At 43.9% G+C, this 25,148-nt stretch overlaps 1 protein-coding gene across 3 annotated transcripts in view; it reads left to right on the top strand.

The window, feature by feature from the left end:
• LOC115476269 (mitochondrial import inner membrane translocase subunit TIM16-like) overlaps nucleotides 1–25,148 on the top strand; it is a 619,296-nt gene that overhangs the window by 507,883 nt on the left and 86,265 nt on the right. The gene's annotated exons all lie outside the window — the stretch shown is intronic.

Here is a 25,148-nt window from a genome sequence, read left to right as displayed (position 1 = left end):
GCACAGTGTCTTGGCATACAAATTACAGGTGTTTATCACAACCATAGTCCCTTTTCTTCAGAAAACAAGCAAGGGGCTTCAGATTCAGCAAAGATAAACAGGTACAAAGCAAAACTCAGCCTACCATGTTGGCACTGGGCCCACCCAAAACTAGAGATCTAGCCACATATTGGGGTGATCAAAATGGTTAAGGGGATGTAACAACTCTCGTATAAGGAAAGCAGACATTCCATGTCACATGCATTTAGGCTCCTTCTCCAGCTCAACCGCCTAGCATTTGTCACTCGCATTTTCTCTGCTCTCTGCCACTGTTCCTTCAAACCTGTGCAGCTGTCGCACAGCAAAGTCAGCAAGCCTTCACCCCCCCCCCCCCCCCCCCCCCCCCCCCCCCCCCCCCGGCCACTGATGCTCTTTTTTCTGACCACCAGCAGCAGCGGCAAAACGGCAGACATCACTCATGGGGCTGCTGTTTCTTTTTCCATGGCTGTTAGTCCCGCCCCCTCTGAGGTCACCCTCTTGTTCCAGGGCAGAGCTTACACCTGCGGGAAGAGAAACAGCTGCCCCCAAGTGATGTCTGCTGTTTTGCTGCTGCTGCTGCTGGTCAGAAAGAGCAACAACAGTGGTGGCTGAGGTGCTCCAGAGGGAGGAGGAGTTAAGGACACAAAGAGAAGGGAGACGCTGGGTAGAAAGGGTGACAGAAAGAGGACAGAGGGCAGATACTGGATGGAAGGGGGGAAGAAAGGGCAGATTCTAGCTGAAAGAGATAAGAAGGGGCAGATGCTGGATGTAAGGGGTAGGAGGCAGAGCAATGCTGAACCCACTGGGGAGGGGGGGTGAGGAATGAGAGGATGCTTGTTAGATCCTGGGGGGTCAGGAAGAAGAAGAATTGCCGGGATTATGTGGAAGGAGGAACAGGATGCATGGGGAAGGGGAAGAGCACACAGCAGGAGGGAGGGAAGTGAAGGGACAATTGTTGGATCCTGGGGGAGAACAGCAGGAGGGCAGGAGAAAAGGAAGAGAGAGGGAGAGATACTGACCACTGGGGTAAGGGGTGGAGAGCAGGAATGAGGGAAGGAATAAAAATGCTGGAACTGAGTGGTGGGGGGACAGGAGGGAAGGAAAAAATGCTGGTGTTGGGAGAGGGCAAGAAGAAAGGAAGAAAGATGCTGGACCCTGCTGCCTCCCGAAGGCAGTGGTGGGGGGACATGAGGAAAGGAAGAGAGATGGAAAGATGCTAGTTCCAGAGGTACAGGTGGGGGTGGGTGGTATGGGAGAAGGGGAGAAGTTGGACATGGGGAAGCATAGGGACAAAGAAGGATAATGCTGAGAATGGGGAGGGAGCCGAGAGATATGGACACAGAGGAGAGATTATGAACAGGGCAAGAGAAGGGAGATGTTCAACATAGCAGGAGGGCTAGGGGCATGGACACAGAGGGGAGATACTGGACAGGGCAAATGAGGATGTAGAGGGAAGATGAATGATGGACATGGAGAAAGAAGAAATGCCCTGATAAAAAAGTTAGAGAAGAGAAAATAAAGTAGAAAACAGACCACAAAGGTAGAAAATGTAATTTTATTTTCTGTTTATTGATTAGAAAGTCAGTTTATGGCATGTATATATGCCAGAGATGGCTTAAGACATGGTTGGGGCCTGTGAAAGAAACCTCACTCATTGTTCTTATATCTCCAGCATAGTGGTGGTAAGTCTTCAGCTTTGGGATGGACCACCCTTGGTGTCTCTGGGTAAAGCTAAAGAGGTTAGGATTCTTCAGCTTGTAAGAAACGGCTGAGGAAAGAAATGATAGAAGTCTAAAAAATCCTAAGTGGAGTGGAAGAGGTAATGCAAATCAATTACTCTTTCAAAGAGTACAAAGACAAGGGGATACACATGAAGTTACATTGTAATACATTTAAAACGTATAGGAGAAATTATGTTTTCACTCAACATATCTTAATCTCTAGAACTCATTGTCAGAGGATGTAGTAAAAGCAGTTAGTATATCTGGGTTTAAAAAAGGTTTAGACAGTTTCTTAAGGAAACATCCATAACCTCTTATTGAGGTTGATCTGGGAAAAGTCATTGCTTATCCCTGGGATTGACAACATAGAATGTTGCTACTTTATAGGACTCTGCCAGGCACTGGTCACCTGGATTGGCCGCAGTTAGAAACAGGATACTGGGCTTTATGGACCTTTGGTCTGACCCAGTAGGGCAAAACTTATGTTCTTACATCCAAGCTTTGGTCCCACATCAGGGTTGTTAAGCAGCAAATTGATGTAAAACTCTTCCTGGATCTTACCATCCTGTCTAATTGCAAGGAATGCAGTGATGTTCCCAGATACCCCTATTTAATACCTAAGCACCAGTCTGGATCCTCAGGGGAAGGGACCACTGGGTTTTGTATTGATCTCAGTACAGTTGCTCCTAGCCTGCTTGAGGCGCATTTCCCAAGCCACCCAGTGGCCTAGAAGCAGAGCATCAGCTTCTTGTCAGAGCAGACCCTGGTTTGAGGTTGGCCAAGATCACTTTTTATCCTGTTAGGCACTACTATTAAGGAAAACCTTGTTGCAGACATACTCAAGAGTTGGGTATGCAGCCAATCAAATATTAAAAAAGGAGGAAGGAAGACCAAACGACAGCCGACATGGTTAAAAAGTGAGGTGAAGGAAGTTATTAGAGCTAAAAGAAATCCTTCAGAAAATGGAAGAAGGACCGACTGAAAATTAATAAGAAACAGCAAGAGGAAAGTAAAGAGGAACTTTGAAAAAAAAAAAAAGATTGCGTTGGAGGCAAAAACACATAGTAAAATTTTTGGAAGGTATATTAAAAGCAAGAAGCCAGCAAAAGAATCAGTTGCACCGCTAGATGACTGAGGGGTAAAAGGGGCAATCAGGGAAGACAAAGCCATAGCAGAGAGATTAAATTAATTCTTTGCTTCAGTCTTCACCAAGGAAGATTCGGGAGAGATACAGGTGCCAGAAATGGTATTCATAGTAACGTGAGTAACATAGTAGATGACAACAGAAAAAGACCTGCACTGTCCATCCAGTTGCCCAACAAGATAAACTCATATGTGTTACTTTTTGTGTATACCTTACCTTGATTTGTATCTGCCATTTTCAGGGCACAGACCGTAGAAGTCTGCCCAGCAGTAGCCCCGCCTCCCAACCACCGGCTCTGCCACCCAATCTCGGTTAAGCTTCTGAGGATCCATTCTTTCTGAACAGGATTCCTTTATGTTTATCCCACGCATGTTTGAATTCCGTTACCATTTTCATCTCCACCACCTCCTGCGGGAGGGCATTCCAAGTATCCACCACTCTCTCCGTTGGAAAAATACTTCCTGACATTTTTCTTGAGTCTGCCCCCCTTCAATCTCATTTCATGTCCTCTAGTTCTACCGCCTTCCCATCTCCGGAAAAGGTTTGTTTGCGGATTAATACCTTTCAAATAGTCAAAGTTGACTATTGACATTTCCTCCAGGAACTTGTCCACACCATTTAAAACCTAGATATGTTAACCGCCATTAGTGCATTCTCCTGCAAAGAGTTCCAAAACTTAACTATTCATTGAGTGAAAAAATATTTCCTCTTATTTGTTTTAAAAGTATTTCCATGTAGCTTCATTGAATGTCCCATAGTCTTTGTGCTTTTTGAGAGAGTAAAAAATTGATTCACTTCTACTCGTCTCGTTCTACACCACTCAGGATTTTGTAAACCTCAGTCATATCTCCCCTCAGCAGTCTGTTTTCCAAGCTGAAGAGCCCTAAGCTCTTTAGCCTGCCCTCATATAAGAGGAGTTCCATCCCCTTTATCATTTTGGTTGCTATTCTTTGAACCTTTTCTAATTCCGCTATATCTTTTTTGAAATACGGTGATCAGAACTGATCGCACTACTCAAGGTGAGGTCGCACCATGGAGCGATACAGAGGCATTATGCAGTAGTATTTTCAGTCTTGTTTACTATCCCTTTCCTAATACTTCCTAGCATCCTGTTTGGTTTTTTGGCCACCACCACACACTGGGCAGAAGATTTCAGCATATTGTCTACAATGACACCTAGATCTTTTTCTTGGGTGCTGACCCCCAAGATGGACCCTAGCATTAGGTATCAGTATCTAGGCAACTGCGATCCTCATAATTAACTTTATTGGAACTTCCCTCTTTTTCCGTGGTTAACAACTACCATGAAACGGGCCTTTTGTTACTTTGGCCTTTTTTTGTGAAATAAGTTGTCTGAGGCTTTATGTCAGTTGTTTTGGGCAGTTGTTATGGATGAAATTGAGTTATTTCTGTATTTTATTTATTTATTTATAGAAATTTATACATTTATAATCAAGCAAAATACTTGTTTGAAAAGCAATACATTTCAGTCATTTCAAAGAAAATATAACAAGAAAATAATTGTTTGAAATTTCTTGCTCAAGTCCACATTAATGAGACAAGATTTGAAAAAATGGAATTATTTATAAACATAAATTTCAAAGATAGAGCACTAAATGATAACAGCCATCATTGCACAGTGTTTTTCACATATTTAAAGGGACAAGATGTTTTAAATACCCCTAGTTTGCCTTGAGGTAAGGAATATTGTCAGCTGCGCTGGATCAAAAAACACATATTTGTTTGCCTGGTATCTCACCACACACTTGCAAGGATATCGCAAGTAAAATGTTGCACCCAGCTGAGTTACTGCTGGTTTCATTAAAAGAAAAGACTTCCTACGCTTTTGTGTTTCTCTGGAGATGTCGGGAAACATTTGTATTTTCTGACCAAGAAATGATTTATCTTTGTTCTTAAAATACATAGACATTAACCACTGTTTATCAGGTGCCAATGCCACTGTAACTATTAATGTTGATGAAATTACATTTTCATTATCTGATGATTCTAATAAATCAGTGACATTCAATGGTTGTTCTTGGCCTATTATTTTTTGATCACCTCTTTCTTTAACTGGAAGATAATACACTTGGGAGAAAGGAGGAATTAAGTCCTCCCCTACACCTAAAATTTCCATTATGTATTTTTTTAACATTTCCCTGGGAGATATAACAGTTTGTTTAGGAAAATTTATCAAACGTAAATTATTGCTTCTAATATTGTTCTCAAGCAGTTCAGTTTTTCTTCTCAATGAAGTCAAATCTTTAATCATAACCTCCTGTTGGGTAAGCAATCTTTTCATATCCAAATCTTTTTGTTCTTCTGTCTGTTCCAGTTTAACAATTTTTAAGTCCATGTTATTTATTTTTTCCTCTTGTTTTAACATTTCCTGGTTTAGTCTGTTTATTTGTGGAGTGATTGATTTTCCTAGTATTTCTGTATTTTATATGATAAACCTGTAATTGCTTTATTGCGAGTCACTTTGGTGCCTTCAGGTATAAATTGATTATATCAAATGAATAAATCAAATCAATATGCATTCTATAGGTGAGAACCTTTGGTAAGAAGGTTGCTATCTGTTTGCTGATATTTATATTTAAAACATGAAGCAATAAAAAGAGGGTGTTGGGTGGGAGAAAAGGTTGATTCTTGCAGCTTCATCGGGCAAGAGTGATGTGAGCTGGTGTTCCCAAGGGAGGTGAGATCAGAAGAGAAAGGAGAAACCTCTGTAAACATGTCAGCCTCATGCTGTATATTAGATGCTGTGACATGGGAAGCCATAAATCCCAGACAAGTGCAGACAGCCCTGAGTCCTGTTCTCACAGCTAGAGAGGGGCAGGGCCCAGGGCTTACAGCTTCCACAGTTAGAAATTCCTGGGATCATAGCTCTTACGGCCAAAGGTAGGGTTGGGGGCTTTCACAGGCATAGAGGGGATACAGGAGAGAGCTGGCAGTGCTTTTGTAAATACAGAGTAAAGTGGTGTGGTAGCTGTGTCAATCCACTTTTAAAAGTAATAAACAGACTTAAAATATAGAAAAGAAAATAAGATGATACCTTTTTTTTGTACTGACAATACATTGTTTGATTAACTTTCGAAGGTAACCCTTCTGAACTGAAGAAGGGTTACCTTCAAAAGCTAATCAAAAAATGTATTAAGTTAGTCCAATAAAAAAGGTATCATCTTATTTTCTTTTCTATGTTTTGTTTTATTTCTATTTATTACCTCTAAAAGTGGACTAACACAGCTACCACATCACTTCTTCAGATCAGAAATACAGAGATACTGGATTAGGACAATTAGGTTGTCCTGGCGCCTCTTAGTGGCCAGCTACAGAAATCAAGGTTCAGGGTGACTTTTATTTGATATACAGCCTATAAGACGAGCCATCCAGGCGGTTTATAATAAAACTGTATAGACAGAGAAAAAGAGAAGAAATCCAGTAAAAATAGGAAAGACAAGAAATCATGCTCTCGCTCTGTGGCCCCTAGTTTGGTCTTAAAGAGCCCTAGTTTGGTTCTGCTGCTTCCTTAAGGGCTGAGTCTGGTTAGGAGGGGTCTGCTCATTTATTAGTGAAGTGCATCATTGCTGGTACTGTGTTCAATTCTGGTCGCCGCATCTCAAAAAAGATATAGTGGAATTAGAAAAGATGCAGAGAAGGGCGACAAAAATGATAAAGGGGATGGGAGGACTTCCCTATGAGAAAAGGCTAAAGCGGCTAGGGCTTTTCAGCTTGGAGAAAAGGTGGCTGAGGGGAGATATGATAGAGGTCTACAAAATAATGAGTGGAGTGGAATGGGTAGACGTGAAGCGTCTGTTTACTCTTTCCAAAAATACTAGGACTAGGGGGCATTCGATGAAGCTACAAAGTAGTACATTTAAAACGAATCGGAGAAACGTTTTCTTCACTGAATGTGTAGTTAAGCTCTGGAATTTGTTGCCAGAGACTGTTTTAAAGGCGGTTAGCTTAACAGGGTTTTAAAAAAGGTTTGGACGGCTTCCTAAAGGAAAAGTCCATAGACCATTATTAAAATAAGCAGCATAAAATGTTTTGTACTTTTTGGGATCTTGACAGGTATTTGTGACCTGGATTGGCCACTGTTGGAAACAGGATGCTGTGCTTGATGGACCTTTCGTCTGTCCCAGTATGGCAATACTTATGTACTTATGGGATGCATATTATGTTTTATTTAACGGTTTTGCTTTAATTGTATATTTAGATTCTTATATTGCTTTACAATGTACACCGCTTTGGGCGGTACTGCTTTTAGTGCTGGGAAGGAGGTTTGTAAGTGCTTTTAAATAAATATTCACACGCGTGTCTTGCTAGTTCACGCCCTCTTGACAAGGAGTTTGTTGCCAGTCCTGGTTCATATATAGCAGAGGATGTGAGAGAAAGCAGAGATAGTGGAGGTGTGTGTGATGAATTCCTGAGAACTAGATGGGAAGGTATAAGGAGGTGGGCAGGAGAGTTCCATGATAAGAGCCAGCTAAGGAGTAAGGAGAGAGAGGCTGTGTGTGACAAAACACTAATAAGAACCAGAAGACCTAAAGTAAGAGGGAAATGTGAGTCCCTGATGAGAGCCGGATGGGAAGGACAGAGGAAAGATTTCCTGATGAATGCTGGGAAGGATTTGCACAGAAGGCAGAATCAAAGATACAGATGTGCCTGGTTAAGGGAGATGTTGGTTTTCCCCTGTATGAGGAAGGCCAGAGATGACCATAAATTAAAAGCAGTGCCCCTATGTTGTAATTCCAGCTGCAGGATTGGGTGACAGGAAGCTGGCAGGCACATCTGGAAACAGCAGAGATCATTCAAAGGTTGTGGAGAACGCCTGTGGAAGCGGCTTTTAATTTTCAGGCAGTATTGGTCACAGCTTTTCTGCAGTGTGCTAAATTAATTACAATCCATGCCTGGACTGCTGCCTCCCAGATCACGCCACAGTGAATATATACTAGTCGAAAAGCATTTTTTAAAAATCTACTCCATTACTGTGCAGTGACAATAACTGCAGAAGCTCAAACTGTGTTATTTTTTTCTGCTTATAGTATCAAAATGCATAAGTAAGGAAAGAAGGAACTAGTAGGAGCAATAAAACAATTTTATTGAAGTGAACAATATTAAAAGCAGAGGTCAAATCGAGGTGGAAGTCCACATCCAGTACAAGAGTTCAATCAACATGTTTCAGCACTATTGCCTCTGCCAATGGCTGGTAATTGATTTTTCTTGAATCTGGACCATCAATTTTAACCACCTACTTGTATGAGAGACCTGGGAGTGCGAACCAGAGCAGCAAAATTAAAAACAAACATTTAAAAATCAGAACAGCAAAAAAAACGAAACATGTCAAATGCAGAAGTACAGTAAGTGACGAGAAGAGAGAAAAAGGAGGAGGGAGGAAGAGAAGTGGAAAAAGAAACCCCCAAACAAACAGTGGAGTCTCAAGAATGATGTAACAATGTAAAAACCTTATATATGTCAGTGAGAGAGAAAAAAATTAACATCAAGGCAGAATAAAAGATACAGATGTGCCTGGTTAAGGGAGATGTTGATTTTCTCCTGTCTATAACACTAGACTGACTAATATTTATTTTTATATTTTATTTTATTTGTTGCATTTGTACCCCACATTTTCCCACGTATTTGCAGGCTCAATGTGGCTTACATAGTACCGTCAGAGGCGTTTGCCTAGTCAGTTGATAACAGATACAAGGTTGTATAGTGATCGTATGAGGTATAAGTGGAGGGTCAGAAGGGATGAAGATTGCGTGTTGTCCAGTACGATTATAGTCTTGCTATGTTGCTGGGTGAAGAGGTTTACGTGGGGTCGTTGGGGTAAGCCATTTTGAAGAGGTTGGTTTTTAGTGATTTCCTGAAGTTCACGTGGTCGTGGATTGTTTTCACAGCTTTTGGGAGGCCATTCCATAGTTTTGCGCCTATGTAGGAGAAGCCGGATGCGTAAGTTGTTTTGTATTTCAGTCCTTTGCAATTTTGGTAGTGTAGGTTTAAGTAGGATCTTGACGATCTGACTTTGTTTCTTATTGGCAGATTTGAACCAACAAAGTGGGAACATGTAATATTACCTGAAAAGGCATCTGAGCAACCTAATGATGCCCTTACAGTATAGTACACACTGTTCAAAAGACACAGAGGATAATCTAACTCCAAAATTACAACACCAGCTACATAAAAACATTAGAGAAATGCAAAGTCACCATAAACAACAGTGAAGCTAAAGGTATAAGCAAACAAATCTTTCTTTTACAGGGATATAAGGTCCCAGCTTCTAAGGCAGGGGTTCTTAATCTCTTTTGATTCCTGCTCTCCTTTAATTGATTAATGAAACCTTCGTACCCCCTTCCTAAATCACGTACCCACTAGTGATTACTGGCAGCTGTTATGTTGCAGCTAAGTCTTGAAATAAACATAACAGTGCTAACTGCTAATATGTCACAAAAAGTACAGTAGAACAGTTATACTCCAAATAATTGCCTTCACTCTGTCTAGTTTCAGTAAATTGCCTCCCCTTTCCATTTGACTTCTTCCTGCACCCTGTGGGGGTGGGGGCACCACTGGTTAAGAAACCCTGCTGTAGGGATGTAACAGCTAAAACTGAGTTATATCTTTCAGTAATTTAAAGGCAGGTACTTGAAAGGTTTAATAACCAAAAGCAACCCCCCCCCCCCCTTTAAAAAAACATTTTAAAAAACCTATATCTTGAAAGAAAAGATTTATTTGCTTTGCTATTTTTTTATAGCGACTCTCAGGCTTATTTTCGAAAGAGATAGGCGTCCTTCTCCCAGGGTTACCCAAATCGGCATAATCGAAAGCCGATTTGGGGTGTCCTCAACTCTGTCGCGAGGACGTCCAAAGTTCACATGGGCATATCGAAAGCATAGCGCAGGCAGGATTGGGGCGTGCTTAACACATGGGCGTCCTTGGCCGATAATGGAAAAAAGAAGGGTGTCCCTGACGAGCACTTGGCCGACTTTACTTGGTCATTTTTATTGCAGCCAAGCTTCAAAAAGGAGCCCAAACTGACCAGATGACCACCGGAGGGAATTGGGGATGACCTCCCCTTACTCCCCCAGTGGTCACCAACCCCCTCCCACCCTAAAAATCAACTTAAAATTTTTTTTTTGACAGCCTCTATGCCAGCCTCAAATGTCATACCCAGCTCCATCACAGCAGTATGCAGGTCCCTGGAGCAGTTTTAGTGGGTGCAGTGCACTTCAGGCAGGCGGACCCAGGCCCACCCCCCCCCCTACCTGTTACACTTGTGGTGGTAAATGTGAGCCCTTCAAAACCCACCAGAAACCCACTGTACCCATATCTAGGTGCCCCCCTTCACCCCTTAGGGCTATGATAGTGGTGTACAGTTGTGGGTAGTGGGTTTTGGGGGGCTCAGCACCCAAGGTAAGGGAGCTATGCACCTGGGAGCTTTTTTGAAGTCCACTGCAGTGCCCCCTAGGGTGCCCAGTTGGTGTCCTGGCATGTGAGAGGGACCAGTGCACTGCGAATGCTGGCTCCTCCCACGACCAAATGGCTTGGATTTGGTCGTTTCTTAGATGGGCATCCTCGATTTCCATTATCGCTGAGAACCGGGGACGACCATCTCTAAGGACAACCTAAATGTTAAGATTTGGGCGTCCCTGACCGTATTATTGAAACGAAAGATGGACGCCCATCTTGTTTCGATATTACAGGTTTCCCTGCCCCTTCCCGAGGACGTCCTGCGAGGATGCCCTCAGGAAAACTTGGGCGCCCCGTTCAATTATGCCCCTCTCTGTGTTCCTCCTATGTTTTTATGTAGCTGATATAAATTTTCAGTTACCGTGTGTGTGTGTGTGTGTGTGTATATATATATATATATAATTTAAGCGGGCAGCAGCCTCTCCTGGCCGCTGAATTTGCATCCCCTCCCCCCCACCTAAGTGGAGATATTCAGCGGCATTTAACCAGAGAGTGCCACTGAATATCCCCACAGACTGCCTAAACGAAAAGTAGGCAGGTCAGGGGCGGTGCTGGGGGCCGAGATTATGCGGGTGCTGCTGGCAATATTCAATGCTGGCACCCGTATAGCTAAGCAGCTTAATTTAGGACAACTGAAAAGCTGTCCTAAATAAGGCCACTTAGCTATGCAGATGCCGGCACTGAATATCAGGATGGCGCCTGCATAACTATTTTTTAAGAGCCCCTGAGCACTCAGACAATGGCCCCTCCTTCCTTCCCCTCCCCAAGTCCAAAGGAAAAGTCCCCCTGGAACCCTCCCAGACCTGCCAAGTCTCCCCCACTCCCGCCAAAGCGGGAAAGTCTCCCGCTGAGACACAGCGTTGGCAGCTCCCCCTTCCACTTGGTATTAATTTTCTGGCCGCTGCTGCTTCTCCTCTTCTCCAGCAGCAGCAGCCGCGACCAAAAAAAATAAAGGCAAGAGCGGGGCCGCAGCAGCCTTCAAGCATGGGCTGTCTGCGCTGCAGCCGCTCCTTTCTCCTCTCTCTGCCCCCGGAGGAGCAGGAAGTTGACATTGATTTCCTTCTCCACTCCGGGGACAGAGAGAGGAGCGGCTGCAGCGCCGACAGCCCATGCTTGAAGGCTGCCTGCGGCCCCGCACTTGCTTTTTTAATTTTTTTTGTTTGTTCTTTTTTGTTGTTGTTGTTGTTGTTGCGGCTGCTGCTGCTCAACAGGAGAAGCAGCAGTGGCCAGGAAATGGTTTTCGGGTGGAAGGGGGAGTGGGAGGCAGGTAGAATGGAGAGAGTGGGAAGATGGGGAGAGAAGGAGGAGACATGGAGAAGGGCTGGAGAAAGAGAAAAGCTGCTGAAGATGGGTAGAAGGGGGGGATCCTGGCTGAGAGCATAAAGAGCGAAGATGCTGGAAGGAAGGTTAGGGAGATAAACAGGAGAGACATTGAAGGATGGGGAGAGAGAGAGTGGGGGACATGATGAATGGAAAAGGGTAGAGAGAGAGAGACTGGATGGAAAGAAGGGGATAGAGAGAGAGACACTGGATGGAAGGATTGGGAGAGGGGGTAAACGGATGGAAGGATCGGGAGAGGGGTAGACGGATGGAAGGATAAGGAGAGAAAGAGGGAAGACGGAAGGATGGGGAGAGAAAGACACTGGATGAAAGGATATGGAGAGAAAGAAAGAGAGAAGACACTGGATAGAAGGATAGGGAGAGAAAGAGGGGAGATGGATGAAAGGATGCAGAGAGAAAGGGGAGAGACTGGAAGGATGTGGAGAGAGAGAGAGAGAGAGGGGGGACACTGAACAGAAAAGAGTAGAGAGATAGAGACACTGGATAGAAGGAGGGGGAGAGAGAGACACTGGATAGAAGGAGGGGGAGAGAGAGACACCAGATGGAAGGATCAGGAGAAGAGGGTAGATGGGTGGAAGGATGGGGAGAGAAAGAGGGAAGATGCTGGATGGAAGGGTAGGGAGAAAAAGGAGACGCTGGCTGGAAGGATGCAGAAAGAAAGAGGGGAGACACTGGAAGGATGGGGAGAGAAAGAGGGGAGCTGCTAGATGGAAAGGGGGAGAGGACAGTGTAGTGAAAGACTGGAGAATAAGAGGAAAGGGCATGTGGAGAACAAGGGTGAGGAAAAGATGAAAAGCCATAGGTAGATGAAGTAAAAAGAAGGAAATTAAAGAATGGATAGTAAGAATGAATTATCTGGACAGAGAGAGAGGCAGAAAAATATTGAAGAAAACAAAGAAAAGGGAGAGAAAAATGATGAATGGACAGGAAACCCTGGCAAGAGAAAGACGAAGGAAAGTAGAATCAAGAGACTGGGAGCAACACAATTAGAAAAAGAAAATGGCCAGACAACAAAGGTAAAGAAAATAATTTTATTTTTAATTTAGGATAAAGTAATGTGGTAGCTGTGTTAATAAAGTTTAATAAATGCAAATAAAACACAAAGTAGAAAATAAGATGATACCTTCACTAATATTAAAACATTTTTCATTAGCTTTCAGAAACCAACACTTCCTTCCTCAGGTCAGGAGAGGATACCATAACAGTATTATACTGACCTGAGGCTGGAAGTTTTGGCCTCTGAAAGCTAATTGAAAAGGATATTATGCTATTAAATAAAATATTTTCTGAATTGGCTGCGGGTTTGAGGTGTGCCAGGGGGCGGAACTATGTAGAGTGGGTGGAGTCAATGCAAAGTGGGGCAGGGCTGGAGGCGTGTACAAATATCTCCCTCTCAAAAATTGGGACCCCTTGGCAGCTCTGCCCTCCTGGACCTACCTGTAAACCTGGTGGTCTAGCAGTGGTCATTGGGGGCAGGAGTGCAGCCCCCTCAATCCTGTCCCTTGCAGTGCCAGTCTAAAATGGCTGCCATGACATCTCACTCCAGTTGTGCATGCATATTCCTCATACTGGTGTGAAGAAGGCAAAATCTTTGCCTGGAGTGCATAAGTATTGCCATACTGGGAAAGACCAAAGGTCCATCAAGCCCAGCATCCTGTTTCCAACAGTGGCCAATCCAGGTCACAAGTACCTGCAAGATCCCAGAAAAGTACAAAACATTTTATACTGCTCATCCCAGAAATAGTGGATTTTCCCCAAGTCCATTTAATAATGGTCTATGGACTTTTCCTTTAGGAAGCCGTCCAAACTCTTTTTAAACTCTGGCAATGAATTCCAGAGTTTAATTACACATTGAGTGAAGAAACATTTTCTCCGATTAGTTTTAAATTTACTACATTGTAGCTTCATCGCATACCCCCTAGTCCTAGTATTTTTGGAAAGCGTAAGCAGACGCTTCACGTTCTACCTCTTCAACTCCACTCATCATTTTATAGACCTTTATCATATCTCCCCCTCAGCCGCCTTTTCTCCAAGCTGAAGAGCCCTAGCCGCTTTAGCCTTTCCTCATAGGGAAGTCGTCCCATCCCTTTATCATTTTCATCACCCTTCTCTGCACCTTTTCTAATTCCACTATATCTTTTTTGAGATGCGTGTGACCAGAATTGAACACAATATTGAGGTGCTGTCGCACCATGGAGCGATACAAAGGCATTATAATATCCTCATTTTTATTTTCCATTCCTTTCCTAGTAATAGCTAACATTCTATTTGCTTTCTTAGCCGCAGCAGCACACTGAGCAGAAGGTTTCAACGTAGCATCAATGACGACACATAGATCCCTTTCTTGGTCCGTGACTCCTAACGTGGAACCTTGCATGACGTAGCTATAATTCGGGTTCCTCTTTCCCACATGCATCACTTTGCACTTGCTCACATTAAACATCATCTGCCATTTAGATGCCCAGTCTCGTAAGGTCCTCTTGTAATTTTTCACAATCCTTTCGCGAGTTAATGACTTTGAATAACTTTGTATCATCAGCAAATTTAATTACCTCGCTAGTTACTCTCATCTCTAAATCATTTATAAATACATTAAAAAGCAGTGGCCCCAGCACAGACCCCTGAGGAGCCCCACTAATTACCCTTCTCCATTGTGAATACTGCCCGTTTAACCCCACTCTCTGTTTTCTATCCTTCAACCAGTTTTTAATCCACAATAGGACATTTCCTCCTATCCCATGACCCTCCAATTTCCTCTGTAGCCTTTCATGAGGTACCTTGTCAAACGCCTTTTGAAAATCCAGATACAAAATATCAACCGGCTCCCCTTTGTCCACATGTTTGTTTACTCCTTCAAAGATTTGAAGTAAATTGGTCAGGCAAGATTTCACCACACAAAAGCCATGCTGACTTGGTCTCAGTAATCCATGTCCTTGGATGTGCTCTGTAATTTTGTTTTTGATAATAGCCTCTACCATTTTCCCCGGCCCGATGTCAGAACTCACCGGTCTATAATTCCCGGATCTCCCCTGGAACCTTTTTAAAAAATCGGCGTTACATGGCCACCCTCCAATCTTCCGGTACCATGCTTGATTGTAAGGATAAATTGCATATCACTAACAGTAGCTCCGCAAGCTCATTTTTCAGTTCTATCAGTACTCTAGGATGAATACCATCTGGTCCAGGAGATTTGCTACTCTTCAGTTTGCTGAACTGCCCCATTACGTCGTCCAGGTTTACCGTGAAGTCAGTAAGTTTCTCCGGACTCGTCCGCTTGAAATACCATTTCCGACACCAGTATCCCATCCAAATCTTCCTCGGTGAAGACCAAAGCAAGAATTCATTCAATCTCTCCACTACATCTTTATCTTCTTTGATCGCCCCTTTCCACCCTCGGTCATCCAGCGGGCCAACTGATTCTTTTGCCAGTTCCTTATATATCAAAACCATCCATTAATAAAAATATTACAATCTTGAAATCTTAACACTTTGCTGTTCTAATCTATATAAAATAAGTGTTAGATTTCAAGATTGTAATATTTTATTAATGGATGGTTTTGATATAATAAGGATTGATATTCTGAAATAGTTGTTGTTATAACTGTGGTGGATACAAGTAGTACGACTATTGTATAACATTTACCCTAATATTTGTATTATACGTATTCATTGTGGATATCCTGAAAAACTGACTGACTGGGTATGTCCTGAGGACTGGACTAAGAACCCCTGATATAGGGAATTCATTCTATCCGTTCTTCAGGGTAGCCACTTGGCTCCAGATTTATCTGACAGTGTTGATCCAGTCCTGAGCATATTACATGGCATACAGGGGCTTGTCTTGCTTTTCTTAGAGAATGCAATTGGAAAATTAGAACTACAGGTCCCTGTATGCAGTGGGGGAAACCTAGATATGGGTGAAAACCCTTCAGGCACATCTGGAGCCAGCTGGCTTCTGTGCAAACCCCAAAAGTGAAATTTTATTTTATTTTACTGAAAAAATTAGGAATGGTGGCTTAAAAAGAGATGAACTAACCTCAGTATATTTTGAGAGGTAACTCTTTCAATTAAATCTCAGCAGTCTGATAAGCCAATTCCTGGGTATCCCATAAGCCAGTTCCCAGCTAGATCAGTGCTGATGCATTCCTTGCAGCCTCATGGAAGACAGCTGTGGTACAGTACCTTCAATGAGTAAATGGTTATGTAAGTTGCATTATATCTATATGATATGGAATATCTCACTGCTGTTTGTAGGTCCCTCACTAAGTAGACAAAGATATGGGGATCATTGAAGGACCAGTTTAATAACTGGACCATGGTGTCAGGTTTTATTTTGTGTGGTTTTGTTTTTTTTTATATATATTTTTTTTCTTGGTATAAAACGTTGAGGTTTCATAGAATTACGACTGCTTGTGCGCCTTGTTGATACTGTATCTTGCCTTTTGCTGTAATATTACACCTAGAGCTTGTTATGTATGCCTCGTTTGAAATTAATGCAAACGAACAAAAAACCCCAACTCAGCAGTCTGTTGGGCTTGCCTTCTAGTCTGAAGCCATCTATTAATGTCTGTTCCAAGAGTGCCCTCTGGTGTTTGCCAGTGAGAAAAACATGGACCCAGCTTCTATTCATTTGTGATTTCACTGAGGCCATGGCCCTTTCAACAGGCCAGCTAAGAAGAAATATATGTATTTAACCCAGTTAAAAGGTAACACCTACCAACTGTTTGACATTTATTTCTGTATATCCAAGTGGATTAACACAGGGAATGCACTGCTTCATTCAAATTCAGAACGTCTATTGCCAATGTAGTGTTACCTGGCTCCAGAAAAAAAAAAAAGAGGACAGATTGAGCTAGTCCGGGTTTTACTTCCATTGTGGAAGTAAAATCCGGACTAGCCAATCTGTCCTTTTTTGCAAACAACTAATGTTCTGAAAAGATGCGAAAAATGAGCAGCAGTGGGGCTGGCTGGGTGGCTTCATGGCATTGAGGAGACCTGAGTTTCAGTCCCCCCAGACCAGCTGGTGATGCTGCAGGGGAAGAGACCTGTGAAGTGTGATTTAATGTGGCAAATATAGGGTAAGGGCATTTGGGGTATAATAATAGACAAGTGCAGTGCACTTTAGGTGGGTTAATACTTGCTGACACTCGGTGGACGATTGTAATAAACTGCAGAAGGATTTTGGCACAGCTTCTGTTCACAATTTTGAGTGCAGTGTTGGGTTCCCTATGTTTGAGTGAGTTTTGCGCAAAAGCTAACTGTGCACAGAGATTTTAGTAGACACCAGCACACAGTTCATTTAAATCCCAGGTAATAAAGGTACTGTACTAGTTATTCAATGCAGATGCAGAAAAGTGAACAGACCTGAAGCTGAGTGCAGAATGTTCTAGTGCTGAGGCTTTAACTCCAGGTCTAAAGAGGAGTAAAAGGTTAATCCCACTCTTCTGCAATCACAGCTGTTGAGGATTTAGGACTAGATTCTATAAATGGTGCTGAGCGCTATTCTATAAGCTGAGCCTAAAGTTAGGCGCAATTTATAGAATAGTGCTTAAGTCCTGGAGTCACGCTTAAATTTAGGCGTGTCTGTTTGCACCAACAAAAATGCAGTGCAAATACCTGCGCCTGAATTTAAGCGTGGAGCTCCCTTATTCTATACTTGTGCACATAACCAAAACCCACGCCCATGATCCGCCCCGAACTGCCCAAGACCCTCTCATTTCCATTTCCCTTTTTTGGGGAAGCACGTAAAATTTAAGCATGGATCATGCACCTGCATTTACACACTTACATCTTGATTCCAATTAGCGCCAATAACAGCTTGTTAAAAAGTCAATTATTGGCGCTAATTGGGGTAATTGATTAAGATGCTCACTGCAGTTGGATGTGTCCATTACAAAGCACCCTTTAAAGAAGTAGGGGGTTAATGTCCGTTCTCTGCTTTTTGTGAGCATGAACTGCCAGAACTTTTTCCAGCTTTTGTGAAGGAGATAGTTGGATTCATAATGAGTTGGGTACAGGAATTATTCTATTTTTTTTGTCGTCTTCTTTTCTTTATATGTCCTTCATTGCTTTTTCCTGAGCATTTGGATTGGAATTCTCCTTCTATTGTGGTCTAAATTAATGGATTTCAATTTATTGATTATTTTCTTAATTCTTCTCTTTCGTATATTATGATATAAGTGGTGTTCGTGGTTTTTCCTTTCAAGTTTTGTAATACTTGTTGTATGTCACAGTCCAAGCCATGTCCTGCACCCTGAATTACTGGCTGCCCTTAGTGAGGGTCAGGGAGGGGTTCAGTGTTCTCTCCAGAGGGTCCCATGACTTGCCTCTAGTGTAATTGATCCTACTCCAGGACGCTTGTCTGATGACTTCCCTGCCGGCAGCGCTAGTCCTTAGGCGCACATGCACCGACTGGTAACATTTTTAAAGGAACTGCAGCTGGAAGAATTCTGGGCACCTCCTGATGTTACTCCTGCGGGCATCTTTTTGGAGCCTTGAGCCCTTCCCACAATGCCTTCACAACTGCTCGTGTTGCCTCTGCATTCCTGCCTCAGCCTTGCTGCAATATTTCTGCTTCTGACCTGCTCCAAGGGCTCTTTTCTGAGCCACTCCAGGCCCTAGTTCACCAGTCCTGCTAACAAGGGCTTTTTTTCAGAGCCGCCTTCGGGTCTCCATCGCGCCAGCCTCTCTGGGTTGACCGCAAACCTTCCTGCCAGCCCGGGTGCTCCCCAACGTGCTTTGCCCACTGTCTCTTGGACCACTGGCCCTACAACAGCTCAGTGTTCCACAGCGACGGTTCAAGAGCTCACCAACCAAGAGTTCTGACATTGTAATAATTTGGTAAAATACATTTTTTTTAAAGGGTACAGAAAATGAGGAGCTGAGGGAGAGGTGTAAAGTTATAAGCAGTAAAGAAGTGGACTCTGGCATGCTTATTATACAATAAAAGTATATTTATGCACAAAATAGCATTTCAGTACACGTGCCTCATGGAGGTAATTCTATAAAAGTTGGCTAAAGTTAGGTGCTAGGATAATGCACGCTAAGGGCTAGATTCTATATATGGCACCGGAAAAATGCGTGCGGAAAAAAATTAGGCGTATTCTCTAAAGTGTGCCTACATTTTATAGAATAGAATTAAATTTCTACGCGGTATATAGAATACACCAAGTGGCTCGCCATGCAACTAAATTTGGTTGCATCCATTTAGGCCATTAAATTGAGTGTATTCTGTAATAATGCACATAGATTTTAGAAACGCCCACGCCCCAACCATGACCACACCCCCTTTTCAACTATGCGACTTAGAATTTAGGCGCACCATGTTATAGAATACACTTAACGAGTTGTGCGCGTAAATCTCAATGCTAATTAGTGCTGGCAATTGCTTGTTAACATCCAATTAACAGTGCTGATTAGTTAACCACTTAAGTTATGCGCATTGTTATAGAATACGCTTCAATTTCTGTGCGGAAATTAAGACTCGATATGTAGAATCCTGGGATAAGTGCAAATTCTGTATCAGCAATTATGCCTGTAATTCCTGTAAGTTGGCATTTCCATGTCAAAGGCTGGTGTAAATGTTTGCACCTAAATATGTAACTTAAGTGCTGCTGTATAATGTTAGCACTTAAGTGCTTGGTATGCCCTTGCCCCCAAGCCATGCCCCTCCTACAGTTCTACCTCTCCCAAGCCCACACCCATTGTACAGTTCTGCTCCTCCCAAATCCATTCCCAAACATCAGCTTTGGCCATACCCCCTCATCTTATAACTTGGCGCCTAATGTTAGACTCCAAGGTCCTCTTTTACTAAGCCACAGTAAAAAGTGGCCTGAGCTAGTGTGAGCGTGTGAAATTGGCGAGCACTGGACCATTTTTTACCGCAGCTGGGGAAAAAGCCTTTTTTAAATGGGGCAGTAAATGGCCGTTGCTAAAATGAAAAGTAGTGCATGGCTATTTACTGCCTGAGCCCTTAACGCCACCTAATTACTTGATGGTAAAGGCTCACGCGCTACTCCTGCAGTAATCAGGCAGCATGCCCCTGCGATAGAAAATTATTTTCTACTGTGGGAAACTGCGTGCACCAACTTCAAAACTACTGCAGGGCACCTGTGCTACCCCTGCGGTGGGGTTGATTTGGCACACGCTACCTCACCGCGGCTTAGGAAAAGGGCTCCCAAGTGTGTACATATGTTATAGAATAATAGCATTATGCACATTAGAGGCACCAGTAATTTGCAGTTACTTGCTTAATTGCTTGGCACTATTATAAGACATCACTTAGCACATAACTTCAAGGGGGCATACATGTGGGTGAAGCATGGGCATGTCACCAAGTAACACACACAGCTTATGGAATACTGTTAGTTGCATGCGTTGCATTGTGCATGTGCCATTGGCCTAAATTTTGGCACACCAGTGTAGCTTTGTGCTAGTATTCTATAAAGGCTTAGGTGCACCCCTAACAAACCCCATTGTGATGCCTACATCTTGACACCAAGTTTTAGAATTGCCCCCATAGTCTCTACCTGAAGGTGTTTGCAGCAGATTGTGCTCCAAATCAGTTCATCAGGGTCCAGCCTGTCCTTAGAGAGGCTCTCTGTATTACACCCTGTGCTCTCAGACATACACATTCTTCTCGGATGCTTTAAGCTGTTCCTTGAGCCCCTGGGAGCTTAGGAGCCAGCTCTGTGGATGCCAGAGGGTGCTGACCCCCCCCCCCCCCCCAATATTGAGCAAACTCCTTCATTGTAGGGAAGTGTAATATGTATTATATTTAGCACTCCCAAACATTTTGAAATGTTGGTTATATGTCTGGGAACAACCATATTTTGATTAGTATTATATATGACCTCAGAACCCTGTGCAGTGTTCAAGAGGGAGGGAAAGAGAGAGAGAGAGATGAGGGACCTGGAATGGAGTGGAGAGGGAAGAAGATGGGGAGAGATGAGGGACCTTAGGATATAGAGAGAGATGAGGGACCTGGGAATGCAGGGAGAGTGAGATGGGGAGAGATGATGGACCTGAAGATGGAGAGGAGGGAGAGAGATGTGGGACCCTGGGGGCAGGGGGAGGGAGATACATGGGACAGGGATGGAGTGGAATGAACAAGGAGGTATCAGGCTACAAGGATTGGGAGAGGAAAAGGAGAGAAGGAGGGGGGTGCTGGGCTACAAGGGTGGAGGGTAGGCAGTGGGAGGAGAGATACTGGGAATGGTGGGACTATGGGGTGTTGTGAAGTTGATGAGTGAGAGGAAGATAGTGAGTACAGAGCTCAGAAATGTTGTAATGGAGTGTTGATGAAAGAAAGTCATAGGAATTTGGAAAGGAGTGAGATGGGACATGGGAGAGCTAGAGAGTAAGAGAAGGAGATGGAAAGTTGATAGGTGAAAAAGTGAAAAGGAGATGGAGAACTGGAAGGTGTGAGAGAGGGTTAAATTTGAGTGAACAGGGGCAGAAAAGAAAAAAAAAAGGAGGAAAGAGCTAAAAGGGAAAGTGTGTCAGAGACCGATGTAGTGAGAGAATAGAGCAAGACAGAAAGAGAGAGGAGAAATGACAAATGGACAACAGCCAATGGAAAGAGAGAACACAAACAGGAAAGCAGAAAAGAGAAACTGGGACCAGTGTGGTGGGAAAATATTGTTTTATTTTGAATTTATTTGCTGAAAAATGTTAGCTTTGTATAAGAAGAATAAATTTACAGTGTTGCTGTTCATGCCAAGTTGGGGTCCCCAGTTCTATTTTTACCTTCATATTTCTATTTCTGATCATTTGTTCTGAATTTGGTGAGAGTCTGTTGTGTATATTAAATACAGTCACACTTTTACTTTAATTTATAAGTTCATTAGCAATACAGAATAAGTTCTATTCTAATCTCCTAAATTTAAACAAGAAAATATGACTGAGGTGTAGTACTCTGTTTGCAGTTTATATACAGAGATCTGTAGCTGTTCTGTTTTACCTGTAGTAGGTATATTGGAGTTCTAGGACCCAGTGTAATAATTGTAGTGCTGCCTGTTTATAAGTAGGTTTCTTGCTGTTTGAATCATAAGATTAGTTCTACTGTCATATGATATGTTTGCTACAAGTATGTTATGATTTTTTTTCAGGTTTTGTATTATTTCACAATGTGCTTGGTATTGGAGAGATTTATGATGTTACTAGTAAAAAAGGCCCGTTTCTGACACAAATGAAACGGGCGCTAGCAAGGTTTTCCTTGGAGTGTGTATGTTTGGGAGAGTGTATGTGAGAGTGACTGTTTGAGAGTCAGAGTGAAAGTGTGAGTGTGTGAGAGAGAGAGTGAGTCTGGGTGTGAGTGTGTTTGTGAGAGAGTGTGTGTGAGAATGAGAGTGTGTGCAAGTGTGTATGTGAGACAGTGTGAGAGAGAGTGTGTGTGTGTGGGCAAGAGAGAGAGTGTGTGTGAGACACAGATTCTCTGTGAGAGTGAGTGTATGACACCAAGCGAGTGTGTTGAGTGACTGTGTGGCACATAGAGAGTGAATGTGATACAGTGTGAGACAGAGTGTGTGAGAGTGAGAGTCAGAAAGACATTGTATATGAGAGAGAGAGTGTGAGCCGTGCCCTCCCAATCCATGGCCATCTGTCCCCTGCCCCCTCCATTCATCCTTTTCCAGCAATTCCCCTCTGTCCCTGAGCCCTGCCCTCCCAATCCATGGCCATCCATGTTTGTCTGTCACCTGCCCCCCTCCATTCATCCCTATCCAGCATTTCCCCTCTCTGCCTGAGGCCTGCTCTGCAATCCATATCCATCCATGCCCATCTGTCCCCCCCCTTCATCCCTATCCAGCAATTCCCCTCTCCCTGACTCCTGCCCTTCCAATCCATGCCCATCCATGCTCATCTGTCACCTGGGCCCTCCATTTTTTCCTATCTAGCATTTCCCCTCTCTGCCTGAGGCCTGCTCTGCAATCCATATCCATCCATGCCCATCTGTCCCCTCCATTCATCCCTATGCAGCAATTCCCCTCTCCTGAGTCCTGCCCTTCCAATCCATGCCCATCCATGCTCCTCTGTCACCTGGCCCCTCCATTTTTCCCTATCCAGCATTTCCCCTCTCTGCCTGAGGCCTGCTCTGCAATCCATATCCATCCATGCCCATCTGTCCCCTCCATTCATCCCTATCCAGCAATTCCCCCTCTCCTGAGTCCTGCCCTTCCAATCCATGCCCATCCATGCTCCTCTGTCACCTGGCCCCTCCATTTTTCCCTATCCAGCATTTCCCCTCTCTGCCTGAGGCCTGCTCTGCAATCCATATCCATCCATGCCCATCTGTCCCCTCCATTCATCCCTATCCAGCAATTCCCCTCTCCCTGAGTCCTGCCCTTCCAATCCATGCTCATCTGTCACCTGGCCCCTCCATTTTTCCCTATCCAGCAATTTCCCTCTCTCCCTGAGTCCTGCCCTCCCAATCCATGGCCATCCATGCTCCTCTGTCCCCTGCCCCCTCCATTCATCCATTTCCAGTAATTCCCCTCTCTCCCTGTGCCCTGTCCTCCTAATCCATACCCATCCATGCTCCTCTGTCCCCTGCCGCCTCCATTCATCCTTTTCCAGCAAGTCCCCTCTCGCCCTTCCATGACCCCCCCCCCTCGCATCCATGCTACTCTCTCTCCCATGTCCCAGCCTGGCCCGCCCTCTTCTCCCCCCCCCCCCCTTCGCATCCATGCCTCGCATCCATGCATCCCTTTTTTTTTTTTATTATTCTTTTTAACTTTACCTCCGTGGCGGTTCGTGCAGCGAAGCGTCAAGGAAGGAGGCGGCGCTCCCGACGTCTAGCTTTCCCTTCGCGGTGTTCCGCCTTATTTTGAAGGCGGAACACAGCGAAGGGAAGGCTAGACGTCGGGAGCGCCGCCTCCTTCCCTGACGTTTCGCTTCCCGATTTGTTTTTTTCGCGAGGGCGGGGCAGAGACGGCTGGCTGGCTGAAGGCTTCACACCACGAATCCACGAACCCTACAGCTTCAGTGACGTCAGATGGCTTCAGGGTTTCAGGGCTTCACAGAACGTTGTCCTCATTAGAACGTTCACGGTGCGTTTTATTATATTAGATGTGCTTGGGATTGGAGAGATTTATGATGTTACTAGTAAAAAAGGCCCGTTTCTGACACAAATGAAACGGGCGCTAGCAAGGTTTTCCTCGGAGTGTGTATGTTTGAGAGAGAGTGAATGTGCAAGTGTGTGTGAGAGAGAGAGAGTCCGGGTGTGAGTGTGTCTGTGAGAGAGAGAGAGAGTGTGTGTGTGTGTGTGAGAATGAGAGTGTGTGCAAGTCCGTATGTGAGACCCAGTGAGAGAGAGAGAGAGTGTGTTTTTCACACAGATACAGTGTGTGCGAGAGAGAAAGTGTGTGTGAGACACAGACTCTCTGTGAGACTGAGTGTATGAGACCAAGAGAGTGTGTGAGTGACTGTGTGACACATAGAGAGTGAATGTGATACAGTGTGAGACATAGAGTGTGTGAGAGACAGTGTGTGAGAGTGAGAGAGAGAAAGACATGGACTGTGTGAGAGAGAGTGTGTGTGACAGAGATGCCCTACCCCCCTCTCTCTGGTGTCAGGCCCCCCCCCCCCCCCTCTCTCTCTGGTGTCTGAGCATTACTGTGCAGGACGCTGAGCTCTGGCTATGCTTCAAGGAACTGGCCAATCCTATTTAATAGAATGCACCTCCAACATTCTGAAGCCGAGAAACCTCGTGTGGTTGGTCACTTCTGCTTGTGCGAACCTGGAAGTACGTGATGTCAATTCAGGAGATGGATACAGAGAGCAGGAATGCCTCAGCCATGCAGTCAGCTTCAGAATGTTGGAGGTGTGTTTTATTATATAGGATTGCTCAGATGACATGAAAATCAGAATAGATTTTTGTATGGTGACTTCCGTGGAGAAATATCCTAGTTGTAATTTGCATCTTTTATTGGTGTGGAGGTTGGATTATTGTAGATACAGAACATGTTACATTTAACTCACAAGAACTGCTATGCTGTTTCAGACCGAAGGGCCATGAGGGTCATGTATGTGGTGTATCACATATGTGAGCATTGTCCATTAGGTGTGTCCCAACTGAAAAAAAAAAAAAGGTTGAGAACAACTGCTTCAGAGCCTCAGCAGCATTTAGAAAGCAAAACATGCAGATCATTTGAAATGTATACTCCGGATGCACAGCTAACATGATATAATGCCTTTGTATAGTTCTACATTAGGTGTTTGTTTAAAGTGAGTTACAAATATTACAACAAATGCAGAACCAGTAATGTCTATTCGATTTGAGGTTGGGGGAGGGCATGACCCTTATTGGCCTGGGGGCCCAAATCCCTGTCAGTCTGCCTCTGCCACTAGCTGCTGATAAATACATGTGGTAACTGACTTTCCACTCGCTCTGCACCTGGACTAGCTTGCTGCATACCCTGTAACTTAGACCAATCCTTTATATCTTATTTAAC

Source organism: Microcaecilia unicolor, chromosome 8 (assembly GCF_901765095.1).
Source record: "Microcaecilia unicolor chromosome 8, aMicUni1.1, whole genome shotgun sequence".
Lineage (NCBI taxonomy): Eukaryota > Metazoa > Chordata > Amphibia > Gymnophiona > Siphonopidae > Microcaecilia > Microcaecilia unicolor.
Note: the sequence above shows the minus strand (reverse complement) of the source record. Positions and strands in the feature narration are given on the sequence as shown.